Source organism: Solanum pennellii, chromosome 1, assembly GCF_001406875.1.
Source record: "Solanum pennellii chromosome 1, SPENNV200".
In the NCBI taxonomy this organism is placed as follows: Eukaryota; Viridiplantae; Streptophyta; class Magnoliopsida; order Solanales; family Solanaceae; genus Solanum; species Solanum pennellii.
In genome coordinates this window covers 95,531,702-95,545,947 of record NC_028637.1, presented here as the reverse complement: position 1 = coordinate 95,545,947, position 14,246 = coordinate 95,531,702, and positions in this window count along the sequence as shown.

Here is a 14,246-nt window from a genome sequence, read left to right as displayed (position 1 = left end):
TTTTTTTTAAATTTTAAAATCAAACCAAACCAAATGAAAAAGATAACCATCGGTTTGGTTATTGACAGTTTGGTTCAGTTTTTCTGGTTTTTTTCGATTTGAAAGTGATAAAATTTTTTAGGACATACGTATCTTATGAAAGGTATGGTAGGTAATAAATTTTGATGGAATTGGACTTAGAATTGTAATTAAACTAAAATTAAGTGTTAGACTTGAGAAAATTGTAAAGTTAAAGACTTAAGTTACTTAAAATTTAACAAAGTATTTATATTTATTTATAAATAATATATAAATAATTTTAAAAATTAAATTTCTAATTTATCAGTTTGGTTTGGTTATTTTTACAGTTGTTTTTTAGTAAAACCAAAACCAAACCAAACAAAATAATATCGATTTTCAAAATCTTAAAATCAAATCTAACCAAATCAAACCAAATATCGATTTTCTTAATTGATTTGGTTCAGATTAAGGTTCAGTTTGATTGTTTAACCATAACCATGAACACCCCTACTCCTGTATAAATAACTTCAGCATTTTCCAAACTAATATTTTAGCGGGACCCAATAATAACAAAAAAAATGAAACTTTAGTTATTATGAGGAATTAAATTAAACTATAGCAATATTATTTATTTTAAACATAAAGTTTGTCATTATGCACAATTTTTCCTTATTTAAATTAATAACTTTTCCTCTTTAGAAACGTTTTTTACTTTTTAGAAAAAATTACTAAAATACACTACTTTAATTTATTTAATTTCATTAATTCCCTACTGATGTATTAAATTACAAAAATCCCTTTTTTTTATCTCAAATGATACTAATTAAATTTTATACATTAAAATATTAAAAAGGCAATATTTACCTTACCAAGGTAAAGCAGAAATTACCTTCCCAATGCATGACTCCTTTCCCCCAAAAAATCACCTTCCCAAAATTACCTTACCAAGATTTCCGCCTCCCCCCAAAAACTTCTCCTAATTTTTTCCCACTAATTTTTTCGTTTATATATAGATTCAAATAGTATTTTGTAAGTATCACGTGATAGAATGATTCTTTGTTTTCTTTTTACTTATATTTCGTATATATTAAGGTATCAAATAATAGTATATGTGTATAAAAATTTAAGTATCTAATTTAAATTGTGAATTTGAGTATCTTTTCATGTGTTGGACATGAAATTTAATCTATCAAAGAAATATATTTTAAATTTAATATTTCGTTTATATATATAGCTTCAATTAGTATTTTATAAGTATCATGATAACCTGTTTATTTATATTTTAGTATAAGATGAATTGTATTAAGTATCTTTTTAATGTTATCATGATTTTTGAATAAATTTGTTTGTATGTTCAATTAATTTTATTAAGTATCATTCAATTAATTTTATTAAGTATCATTTTATTAAGTATCATTCTTTGTTTTCTTTTTACTTATATTTCGTATATATTAAGGTATCAAATAATAGTATATGTGTATAAAAATTTAAGTATCTAATTTAAATTGTGAATTTGAGTATCTTTTCATGTGTTGGACATGAAATTTAATCTATCAAAGAAATATATTTTAAATTTAATATTTCGTTTATATATATAGCTTCAATTAGTATTTTATAAGTATCATGATAACCTGTTTATTTATATTTTAGTATAAGATGAATTGTATTAAGTATCTTTTTAATGTTATCATGATTTTTGAATAAATTTGTTTGTATGTTCAATTAATTTTATTAAGTATCATTCAATTAATTTTATTAAGTATCATTTTATTAAGTATCATTCTTTGTTTTCTTTTTACTTATATTTCGTATATATTAAGGTATCAAATAATAGTATATGTGTATAAAAATTTAAGTATCTAATTTAAATTGTGAATTTGAGTATCTTTTCATGTGTTGGACATGAAATTTAATGTATCAAAGAAATATATTTTAAATTTAATATTTCGTTTATATATATAGCTTCAATTAGTATTTTATAAGTATCATGTTAACCTGTTTATTTGTATTTTAGTATAAGATGAATTGTATTAAGTATCATTTTAATCTTATCATGATTTTTGAATTTAATTTGTTAGTATGTTCAATTAATTTTATTAAGTATCATTTTTTGGTGCTCATGATAGAATGATTCTTTGTTTTATTTTTACTTATATTTCGTATATATTAAGGTATCAAATAATATTATATGTGTATCATACTGTCATACATCTGTTATTTAAGTATCATATTTATATGAATTATTGATAAGTATATAAAAATTTAAGTATCTAATTTAAATTGTGAATTTGAGTATCTTTTTATGTGTTTGACATGAAATTTAATGTATCAAAAAAATATATTTAAATTTAATATTTCGTTTATATATAGTTTCAAATAGTATTTGTAAGTGTCATGTTAACCTGTTTATTTATATTTAGTATCAGCATTATGCAATTTTTAGTACAATTTAAAACATTAATATTATTATATGCGCTCAATACTTTATAAACTTTTTATATATTTTACAATTTGAAATATTCATATTTGAAAAATCAGAATTGGCCTTTCAGAGTTTTTTTTAAAGCAGAATAGTGTTTTTTTTTTTTTTTGATTTTGAATGACTATTTTAAAAATTTTAAATTGAATAAAATTGAATGTAGTAATTTGGAAGCAGTTTTCACGGTGATTTGGTTTCAAAATTAACTTAAATAAAGGGAAGGAAAATCATTAAATTAAATGATTATTTAATGTAGTAATTTCTGAAGCAATTTTCACGGTCAATTAGTTACAAGATTAACATAAATCAATTGAATGGAAATCAGTTACCCTTGATTTTAGCTATAACAGTTACAGAAAAAAAAATTCATTCATTTATATTCATTTATATTTAAGTATCATTTCTGTTTTATAAAGTATCCGGAATTCTTAAAAATAAGGGATTTTTGGTAAATATTGATATTATAGGGATAGAATGTAATTTATCACTTACAGTATGTCATTTGCCTAATTTTTACTTTTTAGTAATGGACAAGTCGAGAGAGAAGGCAAATTCTTTAGATGGATTGGGCTGGGCGGCAGGCCCAGTGGACATTTCCAATCAAGAATGTTAAACAGGCCCAAACTCGATACATCTTTTTTCTTTCCACATTTTCCTCTTTTAGTTTTATAGAAAAAAAGAGAAAATCGTATGAAATAGCAAATTCTTAATTCAAATTAAATGACATAACTATAGTTTATTTAATTATAACTCGCAACAAACATCCCCTTTTTTGCCATGTGGTTTAGTATACAATTAACCATTTTGGGTATACAAATGTATAAAATGTGTTTGTATTTGTATATAGCGAGAGAAAAATATATATATAAATGCGAAATACATATATTTTTGTTATATACACTTACGGTTATATAAATACAAATTTTACTATGCAAATTACAATGTATAAATTAATTTATACAAAATTGAACAGTCTATATAAAATTGAATGTATATAGCGAATTATACCGATCAAAAACTCAATAGCAAACATAAAATTTCCTATGAAGCGCGTTAACGTAAACAATAGTTATAACAAAAACATATGATTTTTATAGGTAAAAGTTACTCCAAAAAAACTGATGTTTTCATGGCATAATTTTTTACCTTTGTTTTCCCAAGGAAAAACCTTCGAGGTTTGCTCAAGAGACAAAAGTTGTTATTTTCAAGTCCATTTTTTAAATCATCCCTTCATTTATTTATCTTTGCTAGTTGTCCAATTTTTATAAGCCAACAAAGTCAAAACATTAATGATTTTTCATGCTCTATCTTATGAAGAAATTGAATGCTTAAATATTTAATGAAATTACTTTTACATATGGTTAACTCATTTATTTTTTGTTGCTTGCACTTAGACTTTATCGGACAGTATTTAACCAAAGTAAAATGGACCATTATCTTATCACAGAGTAATTAAATTTGCTTTTTTAATCTTAGTGCAATTCAATTAAGCCTTTGAAAATTACATGACTTAATAATGAAGATCACACTGGGGAAAGACCTCAATGTACTAAACTAAGATTAATCATTATAATTTGGGGAATTATTTTGAAAATTTCTTATAATAATATAATGCACCATTATAATGCATTATTATTCTTACATCATTTATGTTGGAATGTACATCATTTCATTCGATTCATTTTTTTTTATAGGTTTTGCACATTCTATAAAAAATAATAATTTAATAATCTTTAATCACAAGAGTGTTTGTCCCATTACCAAATATTTATGTATACCATTTTGAATTAATTTTAGATATGTGGTATTAAAGTTTTATGATTGATCCAAATATTCAACCGTCACCGTAACAAAAATGATAATTATCGGTAATTAATTTTTAATTGTCACTAAGTATATATTTTTAACGGCAATTGTGACTATTTTTATATGTTCCTAAAGCCTTTAGCGACATTGGTTCTAATGGAACTTAACTAATGCCGGTAAACTTTAACACACTTTATTAATATTAATATTTAATGTTGCTAAAAGTTATTTTTATTATAGTGAGTAGAAAACGTCAAATATCGCATGTCTAAATTTATTTTGAAAAGAGAGACTTCTAATTTTATACAATAGGAATATAACTTAAACGGTGATTCCAAAATCGATATTTGTACACTTAAAATAATAAATTGTCTTGGAATAAGCTAAAGTTTGCGATAGGCAGAGAGCAAAGCCAAGATGATTAATTCAAATAAAATTATGACCTAGAACACCCATGGCCTATTCTCTCAATCTAATATTTGATTTATATTATTTATAACATATATTAAAACAAACTGAAGTAATATAACTCAGGATTTATTCAAATAAACAACAATTTGAAGAGAAAATCTGAAATGAGACACATTAAAATATGAGGTAAATTACTAAATGAAGATAAATATATTTTCCACATCTTCTTTGGAAAAATTATGCACACACAATAGATTAAACACCCACTATCATAAGGGTGAATTTCAAAGTATTTCTTACTATCCTGAACTATTGTTCAGAGACTAGTTAATAAAGAAAACAAGATTCACATGAGTTATACATATCGAAAGATGATTTGGATCTTAAATGCTTAATCAGATATTTTGAATTCGATTTTTGAAAAATATAAAAAATCCTAATTGGAGCGCTGCCCCAAGAAATGGACGCGGCAAATGCAAAGATCCAAATATAATCAGCTCAATATCGATATCGAACACATGAAAAAATAAAATAAAAGTGTGAGCAGTATTATTTTAATCTAAGCGACACTCCCTTATTCCCTAATTATATATCCACAATTTTTTTTAGTTATCTCTAATTACTTGTCTATTTTGACAAATAAAAAAAGATAATTTTTTTTACTCTCTATTAATTACATTGAAAAAGCTAAAATTTCTTGAAAATCTCAAGTTTTTAATCATCTACTTTACAATTAATAGGGGTAAAATGATAAACTCACTATATTAATAATTGTTTTTAATAGATATGTCAATTCAAAAGTGAACAAATAATTAGGGACAAAGAGATTAAGGATAGTAAATAACTACTTCACCCTCGATTTGATATTCGTAAATATATGCATTACTTTCTAATTTCTATAATGGATAGAACATAATTATTAAGAAGATTAATCCTTAGTCCATATATATGATGATGTTTTGTCATTTAGAGCTTAATTAGACCACTGATGATAGATTAGTATCTTTCATTTGGCCTAATACGACATTATCTTCCTGAATAACAATTATATAAAAAATTTAAATGTCAATGAAGTTGACACTGAGAAATTAAGGTTTCACAGGTTTTCCTTCTTAATTATTCTTTTCTAAAGAGTAATAATTAGAGGAATTCTAGAGCCAATTATGCAATCTACCCATAAAAGAAAATATTTTGGTATTATATATCTTCCATTTTCCCATGTAAAATTATAAGGAATCTTTATCGAAATAGCACGCTACAATTACTGTTTACTTTTTCTTAGCTATTACATATTATTATTCTTATATAACAAATACATAGGTGAATCATGTTGCCAACAATTTTTTTTTTACTAATATTTATCTAAAATCATATTGTAATTGTATAGAAGAAATAAAATAATTAAGGTTTAGCTTGTCTTGTATGTATTATTGAATTGATCATGTTATTTTGAAAAATAAATAATACTTCCTCTATACGATTATAATTGTTTATTATTGACTTGACATATTCTTTAACAGACTATAATTAAAAAAGTAATTTTACTAGATTATCATTTGAATATAATAAATATAAAGTTTGGAAAATGTAATAAAGGTAAATTAAAAAGTAAATATAAAATTATCCATTAATTTTATAATATTGATAATGTTATAAAATCAAGCTCATAAGAGATATAATCATAAAGAGAAGAAGACAAGAGATGTAGATAGAAGAAGAGGAATTTTCTTCTTATTCAAGTGTATTCAAGTCTCATATGTATATATTACAATAGTGAATGAACAACCCTATTTATAGAGTGAGAAATCACTCCAAAGGTCACCATATTAAGTATCATAATAAATAGATACATTCTTATCCAAAAAGGTTCATGTAACCTAGTGAATATGAATGGTTGTTCATGTACCAACCTTATGGACTATCCACTTAATTCAATGTATTTATAACACTCCCCCTTGGATATCCATAGATAATGTGCCTCGTTAAAACCTTACTAGAAAAAACCCTGTGGGAAAAAATTCTAGTGAAGGAAAAAGAGTACACATATCTTTTGATACGCACTATTTGTTGCCTCATTAAAAACCTTGCCAGGAAAACCCAGTGGGAAAAAAACCTCGGTCAAGGGAAAAAGAGTGCAACGCGTATTATACTCCCCCTGATTAAAACATCACTTAATTTCTTGTGATGATGTCTCCAATCTTCGTACATTGTGGTTGGTATATCCTTTTTCAAAGAAAAACCACACATTTCTTGAATATGGTGTGTCATTTATCTCAACCAGACGCACTTTCGACTTGCTTCATGGAGGACTTTTATTTCTGCATAGCAACATTTGCTTCATTGATCGCCAGGATATTATTGTGCCTCCACATGCAAACACATAGCGTGCTTGAGATAGAGCTTTATGCGGATCAGATAAATATTCTGCATCTGCGTAACCAATCAATTTTGTCTTGGATTCCTCGGAATAGAATAAACCCATAACTATGGTCCTTCGAGGATATTCAATCATGTGCTCAACACCATTTCAATGTCCTTTTATCGGGGAGAAACTGAATCTTGCCAGTAAATTTACTGCAAAACAAATATCTGGTCAAATATTGTTAGTAAGATGCACTAGTGCCCTGATTGCACCAAGATAGAGTTTCATCACCAAGAAACTCATCATCCTTCTTTTGAGATCAAACTGAATCATCATTTATGTCAAGTGATCTCATAATCATTGGGGTACTCAATGAATGCGATTTATCCATATAAAATTGCATCAAAACTTTTCAGTGTATGTGCACTGTTAGACAAATATTTCATTTGTCAAATTATCAATCTGTAGGTCAAGACAAAATTTTGTCTTACCAAGACCTTTTCATAAAAATACAAGGACAATTAGGGTCATTCTTTTGTACCCTTTTTCTTCCTTGACTATTTCAATCCATATAAGGATTCTTGAAGCTTTATTGAAAAAGTTTCTTTCAAACTCTTATATGCTTCAGACACCTCGATTGTTTCAAGGATTTTCATATAACCTTCATTGTCTAGCTAGACATTACAATTATTCATTACATGCATTCAAGTTTTCATATGTTGCCAGATCAAAACAAACCTCATTGCATCCACCAAAGGAGAAAACATCTCCAATAATGTCAGGATTTTTGCGATAAACCTTTATGCCCCAAGGCACAAACCGTATTTGATATCTTACGGTTATACTATCGCATAATAATTTATTTGTACCCCACTGACATTATACCTTGATTTATGGACTACCAGTCCAAAATGTCACTTTTCTAAGTGAAACAAAATATACTTGAATTGTGCATTTTACTTGGCCAACCATTTATCTGTCCACACTATATGACAGATTTGAATTCAAGATCCTCGTCACAATTTATATCATTGAGCGCTACCTCATATCAAAGATACCGTCGATGGTTATTTGATATCGATTCCAACAAGACATAACTTATCGAGATCTCTTCATTTTTCATTATTTCAGGTACCTGAACCTTTTTCAAAATTTTATGAAGTGTTATGTCAATGTGCTCTTTTATAGCACTTGCCTCATTGTCATGACCATATTGATCATTTGCTCCTTCCTTCTTCAAGGAATTTTATATTTGGAATCGATTGGTCTATTACGCTTCCGGCGTATTATAGACTCTGTCCTTCAAGGACTTCACACTGGAGCATTTGCAGCTGAATTATATCATAGGGTCAGTGCATTCATCTGGCAACTGATTTGCAACATTATGCAACTGAATTATCCGTTGAACTTTAAGTTCACATATTTATTTAACGAGGATTTAGATAATTCATAATTAACCTCACACATAATTTTCAGCTGTCAATCATCTCTCCCCCTAATGTTAGAAAATGTAACATTCATTCCAACCTTATTTGGAAGTTCATCTTTGTGCGTGGTGGAGCAATTAAAATCGTAACCGCACATTCAACATTTTAGATGAAAATTATATGGTTCCCGACCCTGAACCAATTTTAATGGGGAAACCTTGTTGGTTTGATGCATACATGTGCTGCTACATGTTAAATAAAATTATCTCATACCAAATCTTATTTGGGAGTTTTGTTCTCATAACCATGATTTAGCTATAATTGGAGGCATACAATTTCTGCTAAATCAACCAGCATTATTAATATAATTTCATAGTTTGGAACTGTGCTCTTAATTTTAACAATTCGGCAAACAACCTTACAAAAACCAATTTGTAAGTTGACAACATTCACAAGTCCAATGTCCTTTCATACCATTTTGATAATGAAAACTGCCTTCACATTTCGAAGGACTATTTGGAAAACCCATAGTGTTCGTCCTTTTATAATTACCACAATAATGACTATTATAATTCCGTCCCTTCATGCTCTTTTTCATATCGTTAATCATTTGTCATCTTTCAGACTAACTATTTATTGCTACCACATTCATATGATAGAACGGAGCAAGTGAACATGCGATTTTAAAATTATCATATGTTGCTACCACATTCTTTTCAAGGAATGGAGCAAATTCAATAGGACGAATTTCAAGACTTTTCATCAAAGCCTTAGTCATCATTATATCATCACTATGGTGCATTGACTCAAACTCAATGTCTTATCCATATAAGGCGTGTTATGCCATAATTCTATGGGACTTGAACCCAATCACGGTGCATCAAAACTCAAATTGATGTCTTACCCTTTTGGTGTGATAGAACTTGAATCTATCGTCTTATCCTCAAATATTTTTATTACGGTGCATCCGGACTTTAACCTGATGTCTTACCCTTTTGGTGCGATGAAACTTGAATCCATCGTCTTACCCTTAACCAACGGTATAATAAACCGAAGTACAACATGACTCACCCTTTGAGTCTTTCAAAACAATCAAAATAACATTCAAATTCATGCTATTAAATTTTATACCTTCTTCTATTTAAGAAATTTTGTATAGCATGTCATATTCAACCAATAGTAGTATATGTCTTCGGTTCCTGATAATTGTTAGTGACTGAATACTATTTTTATTCTAAATCATAAAAATATTCTAGAAAATACATACCTGATTTTATGCATATAATACCTTGATTCTCACAACGAGATCAACCAAAACATGAGTTAAAGAAAAACTAAAACTCAATCTTAATTGACTAGAGACTCGTGCTGATAACGTGTTATAAAATCAAGCTCATAAGAGATATAATCATAAAGAGAAGAAGACAAGAGATGTAGATAGAAGAAGAGGAATTTTCTTCTTATTCAAGTGTATTCAAGTCTCATATGTATATATTACAATATTGAATGAACAACCCTATTTATAGAGTGAGAAATCACTCCAAAGGTCACCATATTAAGTATCATAATAAATAGATACATTCTTATCCAAAAAGGTTCATGTAACCTAGTGAATATGAATGGTTGTTCATGTACCAACCTTATGGACTATCCACTTAATTCAATGTATTTATAACAGATAAGTATTATTAAATATTCCAAAATAATATAGTGAATAATTTTGATTGAACGGAAAAAGTAAAATGAAACTAGTTGAGTTTGCTGAGATGCATGCACGTGACAATTCATGTGGACTTGTAGCTGAATCAACTAACCACATGGTAGTTGGAACAATTTTTTACTTCAAGTGAGATCTACTTTGAAATTTGTAATTTAAATGTGAAAGATTTAATGTGTTCCGTAAGAAAGAAAATGTATTTCATAAAATAAAAATATTTTTCCAAAAAAATAAGTTATGTTTTTATTTATAATTTTCAATTGTAATGCTTATAATTGCTTGGTAATGGTGACTAAAAAATAAAGTAAATAAAAGGCATAAGGTGAAAGAGGTGCTTCACCTTGATAAGAGATTTTGAATTTAAGTTTTAAATATAATTTCTTTTATTAGGAGTGTCATTTTCGAATAAGTTGTGTAATTTAAATTTAATCAGCATTCCGAATAGCCAAATTAGAAAAATAAAATTGAAAGAGAGGAATCAAGATTAACTAATTAAGCTGAAGTCAACGACACACCAAGTCACGACATGCAGTGCATGTTTCTCTGTACCTTAATAAACAATTAATAACATCTAACACAATTATTTCACTTACATAAAATATCAATGGAAACTGAGAAACATTGTTCCTCCTGTTTGATAGTTCGGTAAACCAAAAATAGTTCTATCAAAATATGATTTGTTTAATTTATTAAAATGGCGTTCGATATTATTAATTTGTTTATTTATTATTTCATGAAAATATAATTTATTAAATTCACCATGTTTGAGTTTGTCATTATTGATTCGTTCATCAACTTATTTCAATCCATAAAAAATGGCATTATATCGAATAATTCTATTACATACTAAAATTTCATTAAAAATAAATAATACTAACTTATGACTCCTTTTTAGTTCCACCATATCAACTCAGGTCATTCCAGAATTAATTATTTTGCGATTAAATATCTTAAAATAATTTATTTCAAACATAAGATATAAAAATTTTGTTCTATCATTATTTATTTTTATTCCTAACATTAAACGATCCCGATAACATAGTTATGGGGTGGGATTGGGATTAAAATAGAGAAGAAAGGTGCATGGCACTGCAACGTGGACCTTCATGCACAGCCACTACTTCTTTCATTGCTATTAAACTCATCGAAATACTACTTCATCGGACTACTTCACCATTATCAAATAATTATAAAAAAATATATATGTTAAGTGTATCTTCCCTTTATTTCAAATTTATGAGATAATATTTGGATCAATATAAGATTTAAAAAAGAAAAATCATTTTTGGAGTTTATATTTTTATATTTTTGAATATATGATGTTATTTCTGCGACTTTAAGAAGTGTTATTAAAATAATTTTTTTTTGGAAGTAAATAGAATATTTTTAAAGAAGAAAATGTAAAATTAAGTGGCATAAGAAATACTTAAACCAGGATAAAGCACCACGTTTCATGAGATTCGAACTCTTCAGACTACTATTTTGGCCATTGGAATTTGAAACTTTGGAATTATTCACATTATAAAAATGACAAACAAAACTCACATTTAACAGCAGACGTTTTTGTTCTTCACGAAAATAGATCAATTCTGCGTTTCACGCGTTAGACAGCGCGTGAAATCTGACAACAGAAAAAGAAAATAATACGTAGATTATCTTTTTATGATATAATAGCAATAACTCAAATTAATGAATTATAGAATTTCGGCTGTTTTTATAAAAAAAAAAGAAAAAAACATGCATAAATTTGCAGAAATACAGTTAGTAATTTTCAGTTTTTGATATTTTGATGTTTGAAGTCTGAGTTAAGGCAATGAAAAAGTGAGATGAAGAGAAGCAATTCAAAAATACATTTTGCTCATGCAATTCAAAATGTTCTCCCACCGCCAATACATTTTGCTCATGCAATTCAAAATGTTCTCCCACGCGGCGGCGGAGCCATCTTATATAGAGGGGTTTGAACTCCTTCCATAGAAAATTATATTATTTCACGGGCGGTTTAATATAATTCAAGGATTAAAGTGAAATTTTTATTAGAGGTCTAAAATTTAAATAAATTTAATTTGTAATTATTTATTTTTCTAAATTTCTATATGTAAATTACTATTAAATATTTTTTTTTCAAAAACTTTTATTATTGAGACATATTATTAAATGAATTATTAACATAATTATATATTTCTATAAGTAATTAATAAGTTAATAAATTTTTAAGATAAAGAGCTAGAATCATAAAATTCTATTTAAAAAGTTGATAACTTGGTATACCTACTTTAATATGAAAATTAACAAAGAAATTAAAAAAAATATAATGCATTTTGTTCAATACTTTTCGACTATTGATTCACATTTTTGAGAGTGTTCTACTCTAACTATCAAAGATTTAAAGAACTAGAATAAAAAGGATAAATAATACAAGCGTTAGCATAGAAAATATAAAAATCCAAAATAGTGCTTCCTTGATTTCTTCTATTTTAATGAGGTTAAAATACATTTAAAAAAAAATTGTAAAAATTTGAGGCCCCCAACTAAGGCTATTGCCTTAAATTTTGAAGGCAAGATTTGGCCCTGTATTATTTATATATAATTAAAATAATATTTTAAATATATATAGTAAATATTCAATCTCCTTTAACTACGTTGTGAGTTAAATTTTTCAGATTTTAAACTTTTTATTAAAAATTCTAGTTTGTCTACCATACAAATGGGGATCACTACACAATGAAAATGTGCTTAAAAACTTGATTCACAATCAATTGCATTTAAATGAAAAGACTTCTTTAAAAAAATTTTTGTAGTAGACATATATTGAATAATTGATCCATTCATAAATTTAGTATCTTTGACCTTCGATATATATACATATTGTTAATTTTAATCGGGAACACCGCCTTATTCATAAAGTGCACAAAGAATAGGCGTATGCACATAGAAATTTATTTTCAAATTAGGCTTGGATTGGACGTAGTTATGGAAAAGTTGAATTTTCATGAGTGAAATAAATTTACTTGAAAAATTGATCAGATTACATTTTCACAATATAATGTACAGTTAATTAAATGTTGTTTTTTCCAAAATTACTAGAAGATTTCGATGGAGAAAAGTTTGAAATCAGATTATTGCAATTATTACTGCTACTATTTACTGGTCAGAGTAAATCTGATTGTAGGAATTTATAGTACTGCCATTTCTGGAAAAATACTTTAATTCCGACTGTACTAACAGTAACAAGTTCACTCCTAACAAAAGAAAGAAAAATAACAAGTTTATTAGAATTGTTTGATAAAAAAAAGTGATTTCGTGCTTATTATTTGGGTGAAAATCATTTAAATTTCAAATTTACTTTAGAAGTTTAATTCTATCTTCAATTTCAAAGTAAACATCTTCCTTCATCTTTCTTAAACAATGTCAATTATATCTCCAATTATTTTTTATGTATAGTTTATAATGTTTAAATTGGCAATATACATAATCTGTTTAACTTAAATCTACGGGACTTGACAAACTATTGCACTTACGAGCATGTTTAGTGTTCGTTTGAATTGATTTATTTTATGTGCTTTTAAGTTAAAATAGCTTTTAAATAGCTGTAAAGTATTTGAATAAAATTAAAAAGTGCTTGTAAACACTTTTTTTAAAATCAAAAAAAAAAGGGAAATTTTTCAAAATGTCAATATTTTAACATTTAAGAGAGCTCATTAGCAACACTTTCAATATTTAGTAAAAATGTCAAATTTTAGTTTGTTATGTATCTTATTTATGTTTTTATTATTTGTTTTTATTTAAAGAATATAATTATTTAATAACAAAAGGGAGAGAATATTTCAAAAAAATATAAGGATCCTTAATTTTCTCATCAGTTAAATTTTCAAATAAAATTTAAATTTTGTTCTTTTTTTTCTCCAGAATTTTTACCTTTTTAAAATTATATTCATTCCACAATATATTCTATTTATATTTATTATAGTTTTTTATTAGTTTGTATTCATTCCAATAGGTATGCCGAATTTATCTATATAGTCATTTAAGAAATGTATTTGTATT